The 23,323-nt window shown below is 35.4% G+C and overlaps 1 long non-coding RNA gene across 4 annotated transcripts; it reads left to right on the plus strand.

Annotated features, from left to right (window-relative positions):
* The first annotated feature begins 275 nt into the window (after positions 1–275).
* On the plus strand, positions 276–15,528 carry LOC130464109 (uncharacterized). Of its 4 annotated transcripts, XR_008924426.1 has the most exons (5): positions 276–363; positions 466–521; positions 1,361–1,505; positions 13,100–13,206; positions 15,261–15,528. It is a non-coding gene; the product is annotated as an uncharacterized lncRNA (long non-coding RNA). The 4 variants fall into 4 exon arrangements; XR_008924424.1 differs by having other exon boundaries at positions 284–521; XR_008924425.1 differs by lacking the exon at positions 1,361–1,505 and having other exon boundaries at positions 284–521; positions 15,261–15,502.
* Positions 15,529–23,323: the final 7,795 nt, after the last annotated feature.

The raw sequence follows: 23,323 nt of genomic DNA on the forward strand, positions 1-23,323 counted from the left end.
CCAAAAAAGAGCGATGTGCTGGATTTTTCTTCGTTTTACATCCCATAAAAACAAGGGGGCACTACTACAAAAACCTTGGTTTATGGACGCTAGAAGCTCGACGCTTGAGCATGAGCGTTGGGGGAATAAATTAATTTCCGCTCATTCACGACGTTTTTTATCGTCCAGCACAATCTAGACACTCTTAGGCGTCGAGAATACACGTGCAATCCACGTGATGTTGGCAAATTAGCTACATGTTGCCTGCAACTTCTCATTTTTCTGGAAAAGAAAAACCACCTCATATCTCTCACCCATCGCTCTCATCCATCGCTCTCATCTCCTGCTAAACAATCTCAGATCTACTCTACTCTCATTGAAATTGTAAGCCTCTTTCAACGCAGCTTCCTCATTTGTCTTCTCATGACTTGTATTTCTCTGTCTCGCCTCTCCAAATTTTGCAAATTTCATTCTCTAAACTTGTAGATGTTGTTCGGCGTGTCAATATTTTATCATCTTCTTCCTTGTCGGCCTTGTGAAAGGTAAAATAATCTTCCGTTTCTTTTCTTATTTTTTTCTGTTTTCAAGTTTCGTTCTTTAGGTTTTTGAAATCTGAATTTCTATGGTTTTTAGGTATTTGTTTGCAGTTGAATCATGTAATTTGATTTCGTTCTTCTCGTATAATTGGGTTAGACCCGAGTAATTTTGTGGTCGCTCTTTAAATTGGGTTTTAATTTTTCTATGTTGAGTAGAAATTTGCGATTCTAGCCCTAATTGTGTTAGTTTTTTCGTTTGTGAATGCTGTTGAAACTTTGTTGTTTCAGCTTGTTATTATGTCATGACTGAAATGTAATGTGTATTGGATTTCAGCTGGGTATTCTCTCTTATAGTTGATTTTATGTCACAAGTAATGATTATGGTGTTAATTTGACATAAAATTAGTTTACTCTCAATGTCGAATTCTTGGACTAATAGCAATCTAGTTGTTATTGCTAATTTGGGATTCAGTTAATTTTGTTGTAGCCATCATTCAAATTATGTCTAGATCTTGCAATGTGTTTTTATTAAAGTCCTGTTTTATTGTGATAATTGCTGCTTGTTTTCTTTTTTATTTTCTAGATTAGCTAATGACTGTTTTTGGTTGGAAGTCATCCTTTTGCCTTAGATTATGTGTCTTTTAGTGTTTAAGGGATTCATGACTCTGTATGTTCCCCTCGTCTGTTCCCCTTCTTCTTTACAAGGAAGTGTCCTTCTAATTGAATTCTCTCTGTACATAACTTGTTTTGAAAAGAAGGATTGATAACTAGTTAGAACACGTGTAATCATAATGCATCTAGTATTTCCTGCGAATTAAGCTCTTAGTAGCTGTTCTTCTTTTCAGATAAACCCCTTTACTTTTAAAGGATTTTACTGAAACTCTACAATGTACACTTCTTCCTTTCACGATAGAGAAGATATTTCCTGTTGTTTGAAATTGACTTCTACTACTATGTACACTTCTTATCTGCAACGCTGCGTCTGTGGAGGTAATTCGGAGTTCCTCATATATGTCTTATACACATAGTTTGTAGAGAAAATATGCTTATTATTCTTTTACCGTATTTTTGTGGAGACACTTCCAGTTTAGTTACTTTGATACTTCTGTTTGGTGAGGTTAGTTGCTGAGACATTTGCTTTGTTAAATACTACTCCCTCTTATCTCAGATTAGGCGTATGAAACCTGATTGATGAGAAATTCATTGGTGAGTGAAGCTAATAAATTTCTTCTCAAGACCTTCCTAAATCGTGAGTTTAAGTTGAGTAAAATGTAAAATCTGACTTAGAACCGTGAGGCTAAAACAAACAGTGAAGCTTGTTAGATCCTAAATGCAAACGCACCAGATATCCACATCATCAGCCATCAGGTGACCAAAGCTATCATTTGAAAATATTGTTAGTTATTTTTATGAAATGAGCTTTGGAGTAAAATTCAGTTCGCTTGGTGTGTCGACGCTTTTCTATGCTGAGAGCATCTATCTGTTGGATAAAAGCGTCGAGATATTACTAAAATCTCACGTTCAACCCATGACTTCAAATTTAGGGGAAACAGAAATACCGCCCCCATATAACTCCCACGTTCTCATCTGTTCACATTCAAGCCTAACTTTGTGTCAACTCTACATTATTGCTGAAAAGTCCTACCTTTCTCACAGATCTACTCTAAAACCTCAATGGAGTTTGATGTTCTTTCACCCTCTTATTCTTTTATCTACTCACCAGTTCTAATTCTTTCACCCCCCCTGTCATGTTTTCTTTGTTTTTCTATGAAACTTGTAGTTCTAATTCAGTGTTTCTGGTTCTGGTCCAATCGAGTTCTGGTTCACCCCTTCCAATTTTGTATTCTGTGGATCAAGGATTTCTGGTTGTCAGTTGTCCTGCTGGCGTATTTTAGGGAAGTCAAAGGAATGCTCTCCCTGGAGGATATGAATAGTCAATCTAAATAATGTGAACGGGAATGAATCAGCTAGGAGAACTGTTATTGTCTATCTGTTAATGAGATGCAAGTTTCTAAATGGTTTCTAAATTGTTAATTTCCTGGACCCAATAAATTGTCTACTAAGACGACTAAGAATCAAGGTATTATCAGAGATTCAGAGCAAACTCTGAATGAAAGATGGTCTGCTGAACATTTAAACCTTGAGTCTTTTTATGTTCTTTGTTCATTATTGGGTTGAAGGAATCAGTGATGCACCAATCATATGCAGAGAAACAATGACCAGGCTTTAGTACTCGTGCGTCTATGGAACAATTACAAAAATGAACCAGCATACATAATGTACAAAAGAGGATTGGAACTACATTCCCCCTAAATGCAGTTCGTTCAGTTTTTTCCCTAAATTTTTTTTAAAATGAACATGAAGAGTCGCAGAAGAGCTTAAACAGAGCCTTACAGAACTTATATGCCTTCCCTATGCAATACAAAGCACACAATGGCTTTCTCTCTTTCTCTAGTACTTATGCACTAGAATCTGCTTCCTAGTACAGTTCATTTGATGAATTGCTGCTGTCCTAAATCTTAGCAGTAGTGGAAAGTTGGAAACGACCCTTGCTTGGTGCCTTGCAGATCATCATACTGAACTTTCAAATGCTTCCTGGAGATCTCTAAGACCTTGCATCTAAACCTCGTGATGACTTCCTACCAAACTTTCCTGTTTCAAGATCAGTTCATGTTTTTTAAAATGTTTGGTATAGTCAAAGTTGGAGCCCTTATTTTCATTGAGCATAACTGAAATGCACAACTAATAAAGATTAATTGAAATCCAGTTTTTTTTTGTTGAGTAATATAGTGTTTTGATGATTATGAACAAATGATGATTATCTAACTAATGTGTGTATTGTTTAGATGTGCATGAACAAGTAATGAAGGTTAATAAAGATCATTTAGTTGGAAATTTCTGAAGATATATACAAGAAGAAGTGAAGTTCCTGAAAGGAACTCAAGAAGTGAAGGGAACTTCAGAAGAGAAGTCTAATTATATAAGTATACCATTAGACTTAGAGTTTGTGTCCTTAACTACTGCATACTTGTTTATTAGTTTGGTTTTCTTCATCTTGCTTGTATTGGTTGTCATCACTGACTTTATGGTTTTGATGACAACTAGCAAACGACTAACCTATGTTTGAGTTTCAATATGTATACGAAACAAATATAGGTTTGATGAAGAAACAAACATGAAGAGTTCAAGTCAATAAATCAAGTATCCAAGCTGCAACAAAGTTCTTCAAAGGAACACAAACAGATCAGTTCCTCAGCAGATCCTACGAGGAACAACGAGTATAAAGTTCCTGAGTAGGAACAAGCATGGAGAAGTTCCAGAGGCGGAACTATCAACATGAGGCTCTTGAGTTGGAGCATCATGAAGCATGAAGAAGAAAATAAGAGTTTATTTTCTAGGATTCATGTAAGTATGTAGAAACTTGAATAATTGAGGAACACGGTGCCAAAAGGAACTTGTCGGAACTTATGAGAAATAACGTCAGTTTATCTTCCTAGAATACTCCTAGTTTTAAGGTAATTTTAAGTGTCAATAACGTGGCTTTTAACACTCCTAGTTGTTAGGGATTTACCTTTGACTTTGAGTATTTATCTCCTAGTAAAACTCTATTTATTTATGTTTTTAAAATAAAAGATAATTTTTATAAAATCTTATTTTAGTTAGGATTCTGATTTTTATATCATATATTTATTTATTTATTATTTAAAATTCGTTTTTAATAATGTCCTATTCATTCTAGGATTTGTTTTGAATATCTTTTGTAGTTTAATGTGTTTAAAATTTTATTTTTAATAAAAAAATAATAATTAATCTTTTTGTAAAATAAAATCTGATTGTTAGTTATTTTATTTTAATAAAATTTATTTTTCTATTTTATTAAAATCAGATTTAAAAGGTTTTGTTTTAGAAAATTAAAATCATTGTTTTACGTTGTTTTGGAAAAACTACATTAGTGGAGAAATAATAGGAGATCATGGAAAACCTGATTATGCTTAGCCCTAACTCCATGATTTTCTCTACTGACTAAAGTCATGGGATCATGCCTAAATTGAAGGGCTTAGTGGTTGTTAGTGGAGAAGATTATGGAGAAAGTGGTTGAGGTTTCTTCCTCTATAAAAGGAGAGATTTCTCATTCATTCAAGAGTGTCTGACTTCTCGGTCATTCCACAGAGTCTGGTTTACGTGGAAGGTAATTAAAGAAGATATATTTGTTCCACGTTTTTTAGTCAGTTCCTGCAGTTCCGAGTTCCTGTCAGTTCCGAGTTCCTTTACAGTTATTCACTCCCTACATATTAGAGTTTAATCAATTATCAAATGTCTATATTTTAAGAGTTGTTCAAGGGTTGAGTGAGCTCTTGTAATGGGTAATTTGTCAAGGGTTTGAGTGAATTCTTGTATAAGTTTTGGGCAGGAACTTGAGTGAGTTCCTGATGTGTATGGGGTAGGAACTTGAGTGAGTTCCCGTTGTATTTGGGGAGGCTTTGAGTGAAGTCTATGAGAGAGAAGCTGATAGGCTTTGAGTGAAGCAAAAGAGTCAAGAGAGACTTCTAGGGAAGTCAGTGAGAGCGTAGTTGTTTGAGGAACAACTATTGGAACTTGAGTTCGTAGAGGAACTCAAGTAATGCCCGAGTTCCTTATAGGTTTGTAACTGAGTTGTTGCCCTATAGTGAAAAGAGTTTAAGTTGAAATCCCTAGTGGGTCGAGGTTTTCTTTCTAGTTGGGCGTAGAAAGTTTCCTCGTAAAATCTCTCTTGCATTGTTTCTCTACTTGCTTAAAGTTTCTTTATAATTCCGCAAAATTGGCTAGAAAGTTCCATACTACAATTCACCCCCCCTCTTGTAGTGTTCCATCCGAATAACAATTGGTATCAGAGCCGGAACTCGCTGATAAGCAGGAAACCCTGCTGAGTTAAGTTCTTGGAAGGAGGAACAATTACAAGAAACTTGATGAAAGGAACTCGATCCTACCCATTCAAAGGAACAAGGCAGATCTGACTTTTATTGTTGAATAAAAGTCAGTCAAGGTATAACTGGCGATCTTCTAAGGTAAATATCTATTCCTTTAGACCTTCTTTGTGTGCATACATTAATTTATTGCGTGTTCCTTGCATTGTTTCTAATGGAACTTCTGTTTTGTTTTGATTTAAAATTGAATTTGAAAAATCTAAAATCTATATTTAATAAATGATTTTTCAATTTATTTTTTCAAACTTCAGTACATTAAATTTATTTCAAGGAAACGTATTTTGAAAATGCATATCTGTGGAACTCGGAGTTTTTAATTTTTAGGCAACAAAATATCCTACTTATTTTTTCTCTGCCTAAAAACTATTATTTTATATGCTTCATGAATATATTGAATATCATTTATATGAAGGCATATTGTATCTTGGTAGTAGTTGTTGTGTTGATTAATTTCTTAACAGTTACTACTAACAAGAAGGGACCCAAATCTGTTGGGTTCCCTCGACAAAGAAATTGGTACAGGAACAAACAAAGGTGCACATTAATATGTCAGAGTTCCTGTTAATTTAAGTTCTACATTGAGGAACTCGCTGGATCATTGTTGACCCACGAGTTATACTTAGGAACTCACGAAGGTGCGACATTATAAAAATACATTACATCAGCTCCCCACATCCGAACAAGGATCAAAATCCGAAGAGAAACTTTCGAATAAAGGAACTCATTTCAGCACCATTCCAAGGAACAGATAAAGGCTGCAACGAAAAGATCCTTAATGATACAGTTAAGGTAAACATCTAATTTTTGAGATCTTTATATGCATACGCTATTTATTTAAATCAAGTTCCTAACAACGTTTTATGAAAATTGTTCAAATATATTTTAAATTTTGTTTATTCGATTTTGGATTGTCTCAAATATGTTTTTGTGAGACAAATTTCAGATTCTAAAACTGATTTTGCATTCATGCATTATTTGAATGGTTCAAGGAACAAGACAAAGGAACAATGCATATAGCCACTCTTGGAACTTGGTTTCCCTGCAAAGGAAACTTTATTCTTTGGGCTGCATAATTTAATGTTATATCATTTTATTGTCCAAATAACGGATTTTTCATGTATTATGAGTATATTGAATATTTATTATATGTATGCATGTTAAATCTTAGATCTAGCAGTTTAAAATAATCATTTTCTAAGATGCTACTGCTAAAAAGAAAGGAACTGAAATTATGTCAGGTTCCCAAGACCATGAATTGTTTACAGGTCTGTTAGTATACAATTTTTGTATACTTTAATCTTCTAAATTATGCTACCTAAATATATTTACTACTAATGCATGATTTTGGAAGGTAGTAGAAGCGAAATTATTTTTACAGGTTTATAACTCATGATTGAGTGTGTGTATGAGGTAAAGGAACAACATCAGAACTACACCAAGAAAAAATGAGTTGGAAATCCATTAGATTCGTTGGAACAGTGAAGAGGAACTCAGGCTCGGAACTTGGAACTTAAGATGTAAACTAGTTCCAGTTCCACCAACATGTAAGTTCCTTTCAAATATGATGGGTCATATCAACGAATCAACTCACATGAACTATATAATTGGAAGTCACTTTGAACATCTCAAAGGAACTCAATCATGTGAAATGTTAGTAAGGTTGTTCCCTCATTTTACTTGTGTTAATTAATGTTGAATATTTTTTTGATAACCTGTTTCCCTTAAATTGTTGTGCAAACTAACCTTATTTGTGTCATAGGTTTTATTTTGAAATTTAATATTTATAAAATGCATAATAATAAGTTCCATTGATCAAAGGAACTCTTCCTAAGATCTGGTGGAACAATCAACGAACTCAAGGTTACAGTAACTTGATAAATGGTACATAAACTATTTGACATTAAATTTATGGTGTCAAAGTTTTTCATGTACAAGTTCTTGATTCTTGTTAACCTAAGTTCCATGGAACAAAATATATGTTTCATGTTTCTTTCGTGAAGTAAATTTTCCAGGAACATTATATGTTGTTATTATGTTTGAGTATATATTTATTTAGACTAACTTGCTAATCATAAATTTGCACAAAAGTATTACACTTGAGTTTTATTTTTTTTCCAAATTACTCATATTAAAATATCTCAAGATGGACAATTTTCATGAATACCATAGGAACATGTTCTAGCTTACTTGAAACATGAAAAATGAGGTGGCTCCAACTAAGGGGGAACACCTCGTTATATCTCGACAACGATTGTTCTATGAGAGAAAATTCACTATATTATTTGGTTCTACCTACAATGGTTGTAACTTTGGAAACTAAAAAGATCAACTCGATCAATCAATATCATGCAACAAGTTCCACTACTTCTCTAGTAGTAGAGAAATTGCCAATTTCAGTCATCGAGTTCCTATGTGCACTACAACTTTCATTTAATCAATTTATCAATGACATCGGCAAAGGAACTCGGAGAAGGTTGGTTCTTGAAAGGAACAACCAGTAAAAAAGGTATTGATTTTTAGGAGACTCTCACTCCATTAGCTTGCTTATAAGGTAATTATGTATAATTTTATGTTGATGCACATATGGGACTTAGGTTGTTCCAAACAGAATATGACTTCTTTTTGCCTATAAGGAACAATGTCAAGTTCCTTCTTGAAAAATGATTTTAAAATTACTATTTTTTGTTTTCAAGAGAAACTGATTCATTAGTATATATATTTACAATGATATATATACATAAGTGTAGATCCTAACGAATTTTTTTAAAGGGTTCATGAGCATAAGTGTTTATATTAACATGATGAAGGAACTTTTGAAGAATGATTGACAATATTCGAGTGTAAGTGAAAGTTTCCATAAGATATGAGGGCATCAAGATGATGGAACTAGCACTCAAGGAACTCGAACATAAATTCATCAAAATTAGTCCAGCACCTCAAAGTAATCATACACATGATAAAAAATTATATAAGGTACATTTTTCTTATTCATATCATATCATGTTTTAATGTGTTATATTGTTTACTTATTAATTTAATTGTACAAGTCTTGAAATGCATTATGTGATTATGCTTTCCTTATGATTTCATCTATTCATGGACTGTTTAGAGGATCAATACTTAATGAAGCAATGACATGAGCATAACCTAGTCTTTTCTATGAGTTTTGTTGATTTGGAACTCCTATACATATTTAGATAAGGCAATTATGTATGCTTAAAGTAAATGTGTCGCAGTTATATTTTGTGCTGTAAAAGGCATACTCACTTGCCCAAAGAGTATTAGAGGTCTCATAATAGAACTATATGGATGCTATCAAACAAGAAAATCCTAAGTTGCCAAAGAAACAATGGAAGAAACATTGATGGAACTAGGCAAGTAGATTCCCATAAAAATAGTTCTTTATCTTGCTTAATATTGTCAGAGGGAACAAACCTATATTTTAACCAACTTCCACTTATCCACACCATATGTATTTGAAGAACAACATCTTTCCACAAGACTGGTTTGTGTGTTCGTGATTGGGTTGAGCATTATACTACATTCGCAAAGAGTGTTCTATTGTGCCGAGCCATTAGCATTATTCTACAACCTTTGGGTTGTGTGTCCGTGCTAAGTACAATCATACTCTACAATCCAGTATTGTATCTCTACGTTGTATTCTTTATTCCTATCATTAACATTTCATAACTTCGAAGATCCTTATTTCCAAAATTATCATTCCACTCATATCCCGACACTTCAAATATACTACTTCCCACGAGCTCTAAGTTAATATTCATTGATTTGTATGGTTTGATGATACATAAAGAGTTATAAATGGATGGATACATTTTGAGGGGGAAGTTTGTGGAAGAAGTGAGAAGCAAGTTTATTATACTTTATCAATTGATATTTCGAGGGAAATCATTAGATGGAGCTACACTTACAAGCTCCAAAATGAAGAGAGGAATGGTAAGAAACTCTGGGGGAATAAGAGAGGAACAAATGTAAATGATTCATATTTGGTGGTGGAACTCAAGTATATATGAATATATTTTCTCTTTAGTGTTGTACTTAAAAACTCTAGGAAAGTGCCACAACATGTAATGACACCCTTGTTTCAAAAAAAAAAAAAAGGTATGATGAAAAAAAAAATGAAAAAAAAAAGAAAAAGAAAAAGAAAAACAAGGGTGATCAAATCTTTATTATTTCCTAGATGACATATGATTCTGAAGACGTTTACTCATGGAATCAGTTGAAAGGGGAACATAAACAAAAATTGAAAGAACTTGATGAAATACGTTCAAGTTCCTTTTATCAGTGTGTTTCTCAAGGAAAGTTGGTGGTTGAAGAGAAGTGAACTTGATTGGTACATATCATGGTGAACGTGTGTTATGTTTAGAAGAAATTTCAAGATTGTGAGGTAAAGTGATAAACTCTAATGATTGTTAAGAACCTCACTTTGAAAACCTAACTATAGAGCACACTATCTATCTCAAAGTTCCCTCTATTCAAATTGTTCCATAAATTTCTCTCATACTTCTTTGAGCCCGATATTACAATATCATACTCTCTTAATCCATTTTTGACTTTCAAATTTGATCTATGCTTGACTTTAATTTATTATTTGTCAAGTTCCTTCAGTAATTTTAAAGTTGGATCTTTGGATTGTGAATTGGAAATTCGTGTAGCATATGCATCCTAAGTTTGAAAATTGAGCATCTTGAGACTTTTAGGACTAACAAGTGTTTAACCTTTATGGTGGTAATTGTGGCATATAGCAATATGTATATATGATTTACCTAAAGCAAATATGTGTAAGAATGTCCTTTTCGATAATGACAAAAGGGGGAAGATTATGTATAATGCTTATTGTCTAATATAGTCAAGTCTAAATCCTCTTATGCATGACTTGTTCAATAGTTTCCAGTCTGTATTATTAAGGGGGAATTAATGTAAATCTTTAATGTCTAATTTGCGATAAGCATCATTTGTTTGTCATCATCAAAAAGGGGGAATATTGTTGAGTAATATAGTGTTTTGATGATTATGAACAAATGATGATTATCTAACTAATGTGTGTATTGTTTAGATGTGCATGAACAAGTAATGAAGGTTAATAAAGATCATTTAGTTGGAAATTTCTGAAGATATATACAAGAAGAAGTGAAGTTCCTGAAAGGAACTCAAGAAGTGAAGGGAACTTCAGAAGAGAAGTCTAATTATATAAGTATACCATTAGACTTAGAGTTTGTGTCCTTAACTACTGCATACTTGTTTATTAGTTTGGTTTTCTTCATCTTGCTTGTATTGGTTGTCATCACTGACTTTATGGTTTTGATGACAACTAGCAAACGACTAACCTATGTTTGAGTTTCAATATGTATACGAAACAAATATAGGTTTGATGAAGAAACAAACATGAAGAGTTCAAGTCAATAAATCAAGTATCCAAGCTGCAACAAAGTTCTTCAAAGGAACACAAACAGATCAGTTCCTCAGCAGATCCTACGAGGAACAACGAGTATAAAGTTCCTGAGTAGGAACAAGCATGGAGAAGTTCCAGAGGCGGAACTATCAACATGAGGCTCTTGAGTTGGAGCATCATGAAGCATGAAGAAGAAAATAAGAGTTTATTTTCTAGGATTCATGTAAGTATGTAGAAACTTGAATAATTGAGGAACACGGTGCCAAAAGGAACTTGTCGGAACTTATGAGAAATAACGTCAGTTTATCTTCCTAGAATACTCCTAGTTTTAAGGTAATTTTAAGTGTCAATAACGTGGCTTTTAACACTCCTAGTTGTTAGGGATTTACCTTTGACTTTGAGTATTTATCTCCTAGTAAAACTCTATTTATTTATGTTTTTAAAATAAAAGATAATTTTTATAAAATCTTATTTTAGTTAGGATTCTGATTTTTATATCATATATTTATTTATTTATTATTTAAAATTCGTTTTTAATAATGTCCTATTCATTCTAGGATTTGTTTTGAATATCTTTTGTAGTTTAATGTGTTTAAAATTTTATTTTTAATAAAAAAATAATAATTAATCTTTTTGTAAAATAAAATCTGATTGTTAGTTATTTTATTTTAATAAAATTTATTTTTCTATTTTATTAAAATCAGATTTAAAAGGTTTTGTTTTAGAAAATTAAAATCATTGTTTTACGTTGTTTTGGAAAAACTACATTAGTGGAGAAATAATAGGAGATCATGAAAAACCTGATTATGCTTAGCCCTAACTCCATGATTTTCTCTACTGACTAAAGTCATGGGATCATGCCTAAATTGAAGGGCTTAGTGGTTGTTAGTGGAGAAGATTATGGAGAAAGTGGTTGAGGTTTCTTCCTCTATAAAAGGAGAGCTTTCTCATTCATTCAAGAGTGTCTGACTTCTCGGTCATTCCACAGAGTCTGGTTTACGTGGAAGGTAATTAAAGAAGATATATTTGTTCCACGTTTTTTAGTCAGTTCCTGCAGTTCCGAGTTCCTGTCAGTTCCGAGTTCCTTTACAGTTATTCACTCCCTACATATTAGAGTTTAATCAATTATCAAATGTCTATATTTTAAGAGTTGTTCAAGGGTTGAGTGAGCTCTTGTAATGGGTAATTTGTCAAGGGTTTGAGTGAATTCTTGTATAAGTTTTGGGCAGGAACTTGAGTGAGTTCCTGATGTGTATGGGGTAGGAACTTGAGTGAGTTCCCGTTGTATTTGGGGAGGCTTTGAGTGAAGTCTATGAGAGAGAAGCTGATAGGCTTTGAGTGAAGCAAAAGAGTCAAGAGAGATTTCTAGGGAAGTCAGTGAGAGCGTAGTTGTTTGAGGAACAACTATTGGAACTTGAGTTCGTAGAGGAACTCAAGTAATGCCCGAGTTCCTTATAGGTTTGTAACTGAGTTGTTGCCCTATAGTGAAAAGAGTTTAAGTTGAAATCCCTAGTGGGTCGAGGTTTTCTTTCTAGTTGGGCGTAGAAAGTTTCCTCGTAAAATCTCTCTTGCATTGTTTCTCTACTTGCTTAAAGTTTCTTTATAATTCCGCAAAATTGGCTAGAAAGTTCCATACTACAATTCACCCCCCCTCTTGTAGTGTTCCATCCGAATAACATTTTTCAAAACTTTTCTTAGCAGTCATTGCAATACTATATACTAGCAGTAGAAATTGAATTGATGTTAGCTATGAGGTAATCAAGGGTTTTGCTGTCCTCTAAGTTATTTCTAGAAGCCAAGTTAGGTTTTGATGTTGTTCCAAATGGTTTTGAGAGTTCGCATCATATGACCCCTGAATTTGGAGAGGACATGTGTATTCTTGCCAATAGTGGTACATTAGAGGATATGGTGTTACGAGAGATTTTTGATAAAATTGGAAAATGTTACCCAAGCGAATAAGTACAGCTCGTAGACTCGTAGTAGTTTGAAAGGGTTGGGGAAATAATTAGAGTAGTTAATAATGTTTAAGTGGCGATGTTGGGTTTTCAGCTCAATTTGAAAGTAATCCTTACTAACATCGAGAATTCAGCCTGCACCCTAAGTTTTCTATTGGCTCTACCTTATTTATATTCTCCACTTGGGGAAGATACTGTTGAATACTTTCAGTTTTTCTTAATCTTTGCATCAGTTCCTCTTATTTTTGTGCACAGTGATGAATGGACATGGGAAGAAGCTTCATATTCCTAGTACGACGAAGGAGCCTTGGTAATATCATCACATCACATGGTCGGTTCTCCAATGTGTGCTTCTGATATAGGTTAGACTGTTTTGCTCAACATACATACATACTGATTCACTTGTTTGAATCACGCTTTTTTCCAATATGATTCAGTACTTGACTTGTACATAGCGATGAAATTTCTACCCAAGGTTAGTTGGAATTGGTACACAAAGATAAATATCAGAAGATATATGTATTACAATTTGGTGAAACCATTTAGTAGAACACATTAAAATACTCGTGTTCCATACGTGTGAAAGTGCGTACCTCCATGATGCAGTTGTTTTAAATAGATTTTGGCCCCTTGCATATTTTTGTTGGATTATGTAAAACACGAATGTGATTTTCAGTTTCAATTATGTGTACGGCTGCTGATTGAATGTAGGGATACCTTATTTCGGTGTTTTCCTTGGACATCAGGTAGAGTTTGGTCTATGAACTAATTAAAAAATTGATAAATTGCTTGCTTCATGTTTTACCTGATAAGTAGGATATTGAATTGGGGGATATCAAATTGAGACTAGATTCAGATATGAATAAAGGGATTTAGAATAGCACTATCATGCGTGAGCTTAGAAAATTAATAAATTGTTATTATAGCTCCAATTCCTTTCAATATTCTCTACAGTGTTATTTTCTAAGCATAGGATTCTTGATTAGGTGGTTTAGAGGACCTGGTCTCATCAGTCATGAATGTTGACGCCACTTCCAGAACTCTAAAACTTACGGAGTAATCTGCAGTGTCACCTCATGACTTTTTTCGCAAAATTCAAGTTGTCGAAAAATATAATGGGTGGGTTCTTTGAAAGTTAGAACAAATCAATGAAGTTTTTAAAAGTCCTATAAATTATGGTTATATAAACTGCAAATACTTTTACTGCTCCTTTTAACTGATAAATTTAGTTAATATTAATCTGATAAATTAAGTTAATATTAATCTATTTATCTTCATTCTTATAGTCTGAACTTTCTGACAATGTCAATCTATGTGGATGTAATGTTATTCAACAAAAGATACATGACATGCAAATTATTGGATTAGATAGGATGGGTGAAATTTGAGATTTTACTAGTAGGGGGGATAACTCATGAGAACTGACTATCATACACACCTTTTGTTTCTAGATTTAAACCTTAGATGTAAAAAATACGTTGGTGGTTGTCCGCATTTCTAATTCCACTCGACAAATTTCTTATTGTCTACATTTTATGGATAGTTATTCTCCCTTTCTCTTTATACCAAACTTCCGATGGAGTAAAAGAGGAGGTAAAAAAGACTTTGGGGTTTAGGAATTTTAATTACTTGACATCAAGTAATTCATACAAAGAAAGGTTAGGGAATAGGTTTTTGTTATATTATTCATAAGTGTCCTACTGTACTCTCACTATCTCATTCTTTTGGTTGTGTCTAATACCTGGCATTTTACTATGATACAAGAGCTGGTGAGTTGACTTCCTAAGACCTTGGAGGTTCCCTCTTAAATTCAGTAGATTTAGTTGGTTGAGCAATTCACATAACTCTATATTCCCCCAGATTGTTGTAACAATACCTAACTTTTTGATGGGAGATTGGAGTGCTTTTCATAGCATTTTTTGAGAAATAGTGGACTGTCAGGTCACTGTAAAGCTAGGAGAGTGGATTATTGATGAAGGCAAGTATATTTTTGCATGGTTAATGTTGATACTAATTGTTTCTTGTACATTAAAACTCTTTTCGCTTGCTTCTTTTAACCTTTTGATAACAAAAATGCTTTTTTGTAGGGGCTGGAGGACCCTAGTAGTAGAAGCAGATACAAACTAATCCTTAACCATTCAATGATTATTACCTCTGTTATACCTTATCTATATCTATCAATACTTCCCTAATTGCTATAGAAAATGTGGGACTTTTATACTGAGCCTTTCCGTTTGCTGGCAATGTTTGTTCTCTATATACCTTAAAATCTTCTTTATAGTTGTCAGGTATCTTTGAGTTGTAGTTTGTACAACATATTTAATGAAATCATACACTGCTAGCTTAAAAGTCAATCTTCCTCTTTTTTAACTTCTTTGTTTTTATCCTTACTAATTACCTTTTATTTTTATTGAAGGTCCAAACTGGTAATGGAGCTCACAGGAGAACAAAAGGCATTTGAGCTTCAAATTAGTGGCTATCATCATCTAAGTAGATCGTAATATAATTGCCTCAACTGTTAAGAAGTTGTATTAGCTTTTTAGATATGTACATGGTTGATATGGAGAAGTTTGCACTTAATAGTTTTGCTTTTACGCTTACTCTACTGTACAAATGGTTGATATGGAGAAGTAACACAATATGGATTTTGGGTAGTAACAGGTAGATATTATATATTTTAAGTACGTACTTGAGTTAATTTTAATGTTGATTGAAGACCAATTATTCAAAATTCAAATTTCATTATTCTTGCTGCTTAAGTTTAGTTTTATGCATATTTGTGCATGTAAATATAGGTGGAAGAAAAGCTGATGTAAATAAATTTTTCTTTTTGATGTTATATCGTGCTCATTAAGATTGAAAATTTCCGCCAAGTTCTTTAAGTCGACTTCCGAAGCGTCGAGACAATCAAGTAGACTAAATTTGAGCATGGCGGCTTACTGGGAATTCTCGACGGGCTACAATATTATTGACGCCAAAAAGCGTCGTGAACCTCGACGCCAGGCAAAAGATGGAGACGAGTAAAAGCGTCGAGATTTTGGAAGCCAAAAAGTGTCGAGAAAAATCTCGACTCGCTTTTTGTCGTCGCTTCCTAGAAGCGTCGAGGACGATTTTCTCGATGCTTTTTGACGTCAAAAAAAGGCTGAATAAGCGTCTCCAAACTACGCGTTTTGTAGTAGTGGGGTTTTCTCGTTTAGCTAGCCCTGAAAATGAGAATCTTTAAAAACATTTTTACCTCGTGATTGGGCTTGGCCAGGCCCAATTACACTTTATAGCTTTGATTTCGAAAACATCTGTAGCTACTCCCAATGACAAAGTGAGGGAGTTTCTACGCCTCTTTAGATACTTCCAATGACAAAGTGAGGGAGTATTCTATATGAAGGAAATAATGCCCTTGGTCCAAGTATGCATTCTATGTTAAGTCTAATAAATGCGGTTCAGTATTAATTAACAAGTTAATAATTCAGTGAGATCAAGTGAGCTGAATGCCTAGCTAGAGGCCGCTTCAGTTCAAGTGGAATTAATGATATTAATCCACAGCTTACTCTTGACTGAACCCGTAGGGTCACACAAATAGTACGTAAACGGATCAAGTATTTAATAGCATTAAATACTCCATCTATGAATATTCGGAACCGACGGATCTTGGTTTCAGTGGGAGCTAAGATCGTCACAGGCAAGGAATGAATACTCCGGAAACGATGATATTGCCGGAAACGGAAATATGGATCGTATCGGAAATATAAATATTATCCAAGTCGTAGATGTTGCCGGAAACGGAAACATGGTACGTGTCGGAAAATATTATCGGAAATGGAAATATTGCCAGAATCGGAAATATTGCCGGAAACGGAAATATTGTCAGAATCGGAAATATTACCGGAATCGGAAAATAATTCCGGAAACGGAAATATTAAATATTTGTTCGAAACGGAAATTAATTCCGGAATCGGAAATATTAAATATTGTTCGTATCGGAAATGAATTCCGGAATCGGAAAATTTAATCGGAAGCGCATCGTACGAATAAGCATCGGACGAGGCCTGCCGGACGAGGCCCAGCACGAAGCCAGGCCATCGCCCAGCAAGCCAAGCGCGCCGCACAAACAGCCACGCCAGGCCCAGCGCAAGGCCAGGCCCAGCAGGCTGGCGCAGCGCGCAGCGCGCACAGCGCGCACAGCACGCGCGACGCTGAGTGGGCTGCTGCTCGCGCACACGCATGGGGCCCATCGTGGCTGCCGTGCGTGTGTGTGCAAGTGTTTGTGTTCGTGCACGTTTCCTAAAACATGCAGAGTTCGGTTAATGATTAAATTCCTAATTCTATTTGATAAATTAATTAAATTAGAGTTCTTGTAGGATTCTAGGTTTGATTAATTTGTATCTGAATAGGATTTCGATTCCCTTTCCATACCGCTATAAATATGAGGCTAGGGCTCACAATTTATAACACAAGTTTCAAAGTATTCAAAGTGAGTTTTTGAGAGAAAAATTCAGTCACACATTTGCCTATAAAGTGCCGAAAATAATAGTACCTTAAGGGCGATTCTAGTTGGTCAATCTTAAGGCGGATCCGGACGTGCTGTGGACTATCTACGGAGGGACGACACTTGGAGTCCTAAAGACTTGTTCTTGTTCGGTTCGGGCGCAGCTAGGGAAGGCACGCAACAAAGAGTATGCATCTAATCTATGCTAAATGATTATGTGTAAATAATATGTTTTCCTGGGTTTATGGTTTTTCCGCATGATTTATGAATTGTCATATGTATCATAACCTAACAGTGGTATCACGAGCCCCTTATTATTTTCATAATCTAAATTGCATGAACATGGTTAAATATTACAAATTTGCAAGAATTAAAAGGGGTGATTAATTTTCGTAATTGTTAATTAATTGCAAATTGCGTTTATTTAATTATACGTACGCAGTTTTTCGGCAGTTTCTTCGTTACTCATCCGAATTGAGTGAATTTTGTGTCAATTCCGCATGTAAAAGGCATTCTAAAATTTTGACAAAAATAGTAATTTTCTGCCGAACCCAGAATTCTCAAATTCGAAGCCTAACTATGACTTTTCGAAGGTTTTAGTTTTTCGAATGCAAAATTTCGTAAATTTAAGATGTTAAATTAAATATTTGCGATTCTTGTTGATAAATCTTGAATTTTTGATTGACCTACTACATATGTTTAACAAGTTTGAATGCCTAGTCTTGTTAATTATGCAATCTAATTTGTAATTATGATTAATTTGTTGAAAATTAGAATAATTTAGAATTAATTTGATTTTCATAATTAATTGTAATTTAATTAGAAACCTATGATTAAAAACCACCATAAAAATTGTAAATTTACGATAAATTTTAAATTTTTATGACCTAGACTTGAATCCATAACAATCGGAAATCAATTGGATAATAAATTTTCGATTTTTTCGCCCTAAAATTATGAAATTAATATTATTTATTAATTTGTCATTAATTTTAAATATAAATTTTAAATTTTTATGCGATTCGTTCATATAACTTGCACGCACGAAGCAATGGACGCTTCGTGTTACCCTTAAGGGGTGATGTATAATGCGGGCATGCGACGACGAGCAAGGGAGCTCGTCGCCCATGCGGCACGAATGCAATGAGCAAGGGCGTAGTGCACGAGCACAAGGCAGCAGCCCTGCCTTGTGTCGTGTGCCACGACCAATGGACGAATGGGCGTGGGCGTAGGGCGAGCCAAGGCAGTCGCGTGTGGGCAGCAAGTGAGCTGCGCCACAACGCGCGCTGCCTCGCACAAGAGCGCGCAGCCTCGCGCGCAGCGAGCGCAAGCTCGCGTGCCACGAGCGCTGCGCCTAGCATTGCTCGCGCGCACAGCGAGCGATGTCGCCCGCCCAGCGAGCGATGTCGCGCGCCCAGCGAGCGATGGCTCGCGCGCCCAGCGAGCGATGTCGCGCGCCCAGTGAGCGATGTCGCGCGCGCACTGCGAGCGATAGCCCGCGTGCGATGAGCGCTGGCGCGCGCAGCGAGCACCAATGCGTGCGGAGGCTTGCGATAGGGATGCAGCAGCTATGCGACGAGCGCATGGGCTGCGCGCACATGGCCAGCAATGGCTGTGTGCGTGCGGCCCATGGGCGTGCAACGCGTAGGGTGTTTGCGTTACGATTAGATCGTTCTGAATGTTTAATTTGAAAATTTCAGTTCACGTAATTTTAATTAATTTTAAAATTAATAATTTAAATTATTTTCTTGGATTTTAATTTTGAATATTATAATTATAATAAATGTTATTTATTCTAATTATTTTACTAAAATTAAAATCATGAATTAATTTAAATGCGACTGAAATTAAATTAAACTTTTTGGATTCAATTATAAATTTATATGAGCTTTAAATTTTAATTAAATTTGTATGTTTCCGGTTAGACTAGAAATACATTTTTATGTTTAAAATTGGTAAAGCATATGAATTTATTGGTTTAAGTGGGAGCGCTTTTTAGTCATAAACTCTTGATTAGGTCTACAAATCCTTAAGGTTAAAACAACTTGATTAGAATTAATAAGGACTGAATAATTGGTAGATTATTGGTGCCCTTGATTAATTGCTGCAAATGTTTACGTGATGCATAATGTGTTTTACTAACCAGCTATGTGGGCCATTCATGATAATGAATGGGTGAATGGTATATATTGTATATGTACTGTTTTGCAGGTTATGAAGTGACTAGTATGGCCCAAATAGGATAGAAAATATGGTCTGCGTACCATTAATTTGAATGTAATTGGTCTAAAGTACCAAAGTTATTTTTCAATTCAAATATGGTCTGCGAACCATCAAATAGTTGTAATTAGTTATAGCTTATCCTATTTGAAGAAAATGGTGCCTCCCACGGAGATTTTCAAGACGGACTTTGAAGTCAAAGCTTCAAGATAAAGTCGGGCCATACTAGATCACAAATATCTTATGCATGTTTTAAGTTATTTATTGTTTTAAATATGTCTTAAAATGCATGAGATCAAAAGCTTGATTATGTTGCATGATTAAGGATTTTAGTTCACTTAAAATCTAACCAACATAGTAAGAGCCTTAAGTTCCAAACTTAAAAATTGAGTTAAAAGGTGCCATGCCAAAATATACACTTGCTTGGATATCCTTTACATCAATCTAGTAATAGTTTTCGCTCAGCGAGGTGTTACTTATTGGTCCTAAAGGGGCAAGGTACACAAATAATTGTGAGTACATGTTAGTTTTGGTGAAACTCAACGATATAAGTAAGGAGTCCTTTTATGTCGTGGCAAATTCGATAGGTTTACCTAATAAGTTCTTAGACGTACCTATCAACCAAGAATAGTTTCTAGACTATTAGCAAAAGGCTTTTGCTTACCTAAGATGTTCTAGGATTAAGTCGACAAACTGTGCTTAGTTCTTCAATGATTTTAGGATCTTGGAATCATTTTATTCACACCTGCCGGAACACATAAATTGAATAAAATGCTTAATAAACATTGAATTATGCATGTATGCTAGAATTTAAGTTTATTAAGAGGAACTGTGAATGGTTATTTATTTGTTTATTCTTTTCAATTGTAGTTTTTAATATGGCAAACAACAATTCATTCAACATTCGATCAATTCTCGAAAAGGAGAAGTTGAACGGAAAAAACTTCCTTGACTGGCAAAGGAACTTGCAAATAGTTCTTATGCAGGAAGAAAAGGAGTATGTCCTGGATGAGGCGATGCCCGAAGCTGCAGGCGACGGGGTCACTCAGGCAGCCCTCAACCGTTGGATTGATGCCAACAAGGATGTGAAATGTCTAATGCTCGCCACCATGAGTGCGGATCTGCAGAAAACGTTCATCAACTCAGATGCTTTCACAATCATCAGTGAGTTGAAGAACATGTTCCAAGATCTGGCTCGAGTCGAAAGATTCGAGACTCATAGGCAAATTCTTGAGACCAAGCTTAAGAAAGGCGAGCCCGTAAGTCCACATGTTCTCAAAATGATTGGACTCATTGAGAATATGAGTCGGCTGGATCAGCAATTTTCTCAGGAAATGGCTATAGACACCATCCTCCATTCTCTTCATAGCGGGTATGATCAGTTCAAACTGAACTACAGTATGAATAGTCTGGACAAAACGCTCACTGAGCTTCACGGTATGCTGAAGACCGCTGAAAAGACGCTCAAAAGTGATAAGCAGGATGTGCTTATGGTGCGTGGGGGCAAGTTCAAGAAATCTGGAAAGAAGAGGAATGCTAAGAAAGGTGGCAACAAAGCCAGCCCAACTAAGCAAACTGGCGCCAAATCTGCAAAGAGAAAGGTCAGTCAACCCACTTCTGAATCCGAATGCTTCTACTGCAAGAAGAAGGGGCATTGGAAGAGAGATTGCTTGAAGCTAAAGGAAGATCAGAAGAACGGAACAGTCGTTCCATCTTCAGGTATTTTCGTTATAGACTGTATACTTGGTAATTCAACTTCTTGGGTATTAGATACAGGTTGTGGCTCACACTTATGTTCCAATCCACAGGGACTAAGAAGAAGTAGAAAGTTAAGCAAGGGTGAAGTCGACCTACGAGTGGGAAATGGAGCACGGATTGCTGCATTAGCTGTAGGAACTTACTATTTGTCGTTGCCCTCCGGGCTAGTTTTGGAACTAGAAGAATGTTTCCATGTTCCAAGTCTTACTAAAAACATCATTTCAGTTTCTTGCTTAGATGCTAAGGGATTTTCCTTTATAATAAAAGACAATAGTTGTTCGTTTTATTTTAAAGAGATGTTTTATGGATCTGCTAGATTAGTCAATGGACTTTATTTATTAGATCACGACAAACAAGTATATAACATAAATACCAAAAAGGCCAAAAAGGATGATTCAGATCTCACCTATCTGTGGCATTGTCGATTAGGCCATATAAACTTGAAACGCTTAGAAAGACTTCAAAGGGAAGGAATTCTAGAACCATTTGACTTAGAGGATTATGGTAAATGCGAATCGTGTTTACTTGGCAAAATGACAAAGCAACCTTTCTCTAAAGTTGGAGAAAGAGCAAATGAACTATTGGGTTTAATCCATACAGATGTATGTGGACCAATGAGTACAAATGCTAGAGGTGGTTTCAGCTACTTTATCACTTTCACTGATGACTTCAGTAGGTATGGTTATGTCTACCTAATGAAGCATAAGTCTGAATCCTTTGACAAATTCAAGGAATTTCAGAGTGAAGTAGAGAATCAATTAGGCAAGAAGATTAAGGCACTGCGGTCTGATAGAGGCGGTGAATATCTGAGCTATGAATTTGATGACCATCTGAAAGAATGTGGAATTCTATCAGAATTGACTCCTCCTGGAACACCACAATGGAACGGTGTGTTAGAACGGAGGAACAGAACCTTGCTAGACATGGTCAGGTCAATGATGGGTCAGGCCGAACTTCCATTAGAATTTTGGGGACATGCACTAAATACAGCTGCACTCACTATAAATAGAGCTCCGTCTAAAGCTGTCGAAAAGACTCCATACGAATTATGGTTTGGAAAGCCTCCAAATGTGTCTTTTCTTAAGATTTGGGGATGTGAAGTATACATCAAACGATTAATTTCAGACAAACTTCATCCAAAATCTGACAAATGTATCCTTGTGGGCTATCCAAAGGAAACAAAGGGGTATTACTTCTACAATACATCTGAGAACAAAGTGTTTGTTGCTCGAGATGGTGTCTTTTTGGAGAAGGATCACATTTCCAAAATGACAAGTGGGAGAAAAGTAGACCTCGAAGAAATTCGAGTCGAACAACAAACTCTAGAGAATGCTCAAGATGACATTCAGGATGAAACTCAGAGATCTTTAGAAGAATCTGGTGAGAATCATGGTCAATCTAGAAATGTTACCCCGCGTAGATCGCAAAGATATAGATCTCAACCGGAAAGGTACTTAGGTATTTTGACGAACGAGAGCTATGACGTTCTATTACTTGAAAGTGATGAACCTGCGACTTACAAGCAAGCTATGACGAGCCCTAGCTCCAAGCAATGGCAAGAAGCCATGCAATCTGAATTAGACTCCATGTCTGAAAACCAAGTATGGGATTTGGTCGATTTGCCAGATGACTACCAAGCCATTGGAAGCAAATGGGTTTTCAAACTGAAAAAGGTCAAGGATGGGAAACTTGAAGTTTTCAAAGCTAGATTGGTTGCAAAAGGTTACAGGCAAGTCCACGGTGTGGATTACGATGAAACCTTTTCACCAGTTGCAATGCTAAAGTCTATTCGAATAATGTTAGCAATCGCTGCATATTACGATTACGAAATATGGCAGATGGATGTCAAAACTGCTTTCTTAAACGGCGTTTTAACAGAAACTGTGTTTATGACACAGCCTGAAGGTTTTGAGGATCCAAAGAATGCTAAAAAGGTATGCAAGCTAAAGAAGTCAATCTACGGATTGAAGCAGGCATCCAGGAGCTGGAATATACGTTTTGATGAAGCAGTCAGTGAC

The sequence above is a fragment of the Spinacia oleracea genome, chromosome 6 (assembly GCF_020520425.1).
Source record: "Spinacia oleracea cultivar Varoflay chromosome 6, BTI_SOV_V1, whole genome shotgun sequence".
Taxonomy (NCBI): Eukaryota; Viridiplantae; Streptophyta; class Magnoliopsida; order Caryophyllales; family Amaranthaceae; genus Spinacia; species Spinacia oleracea.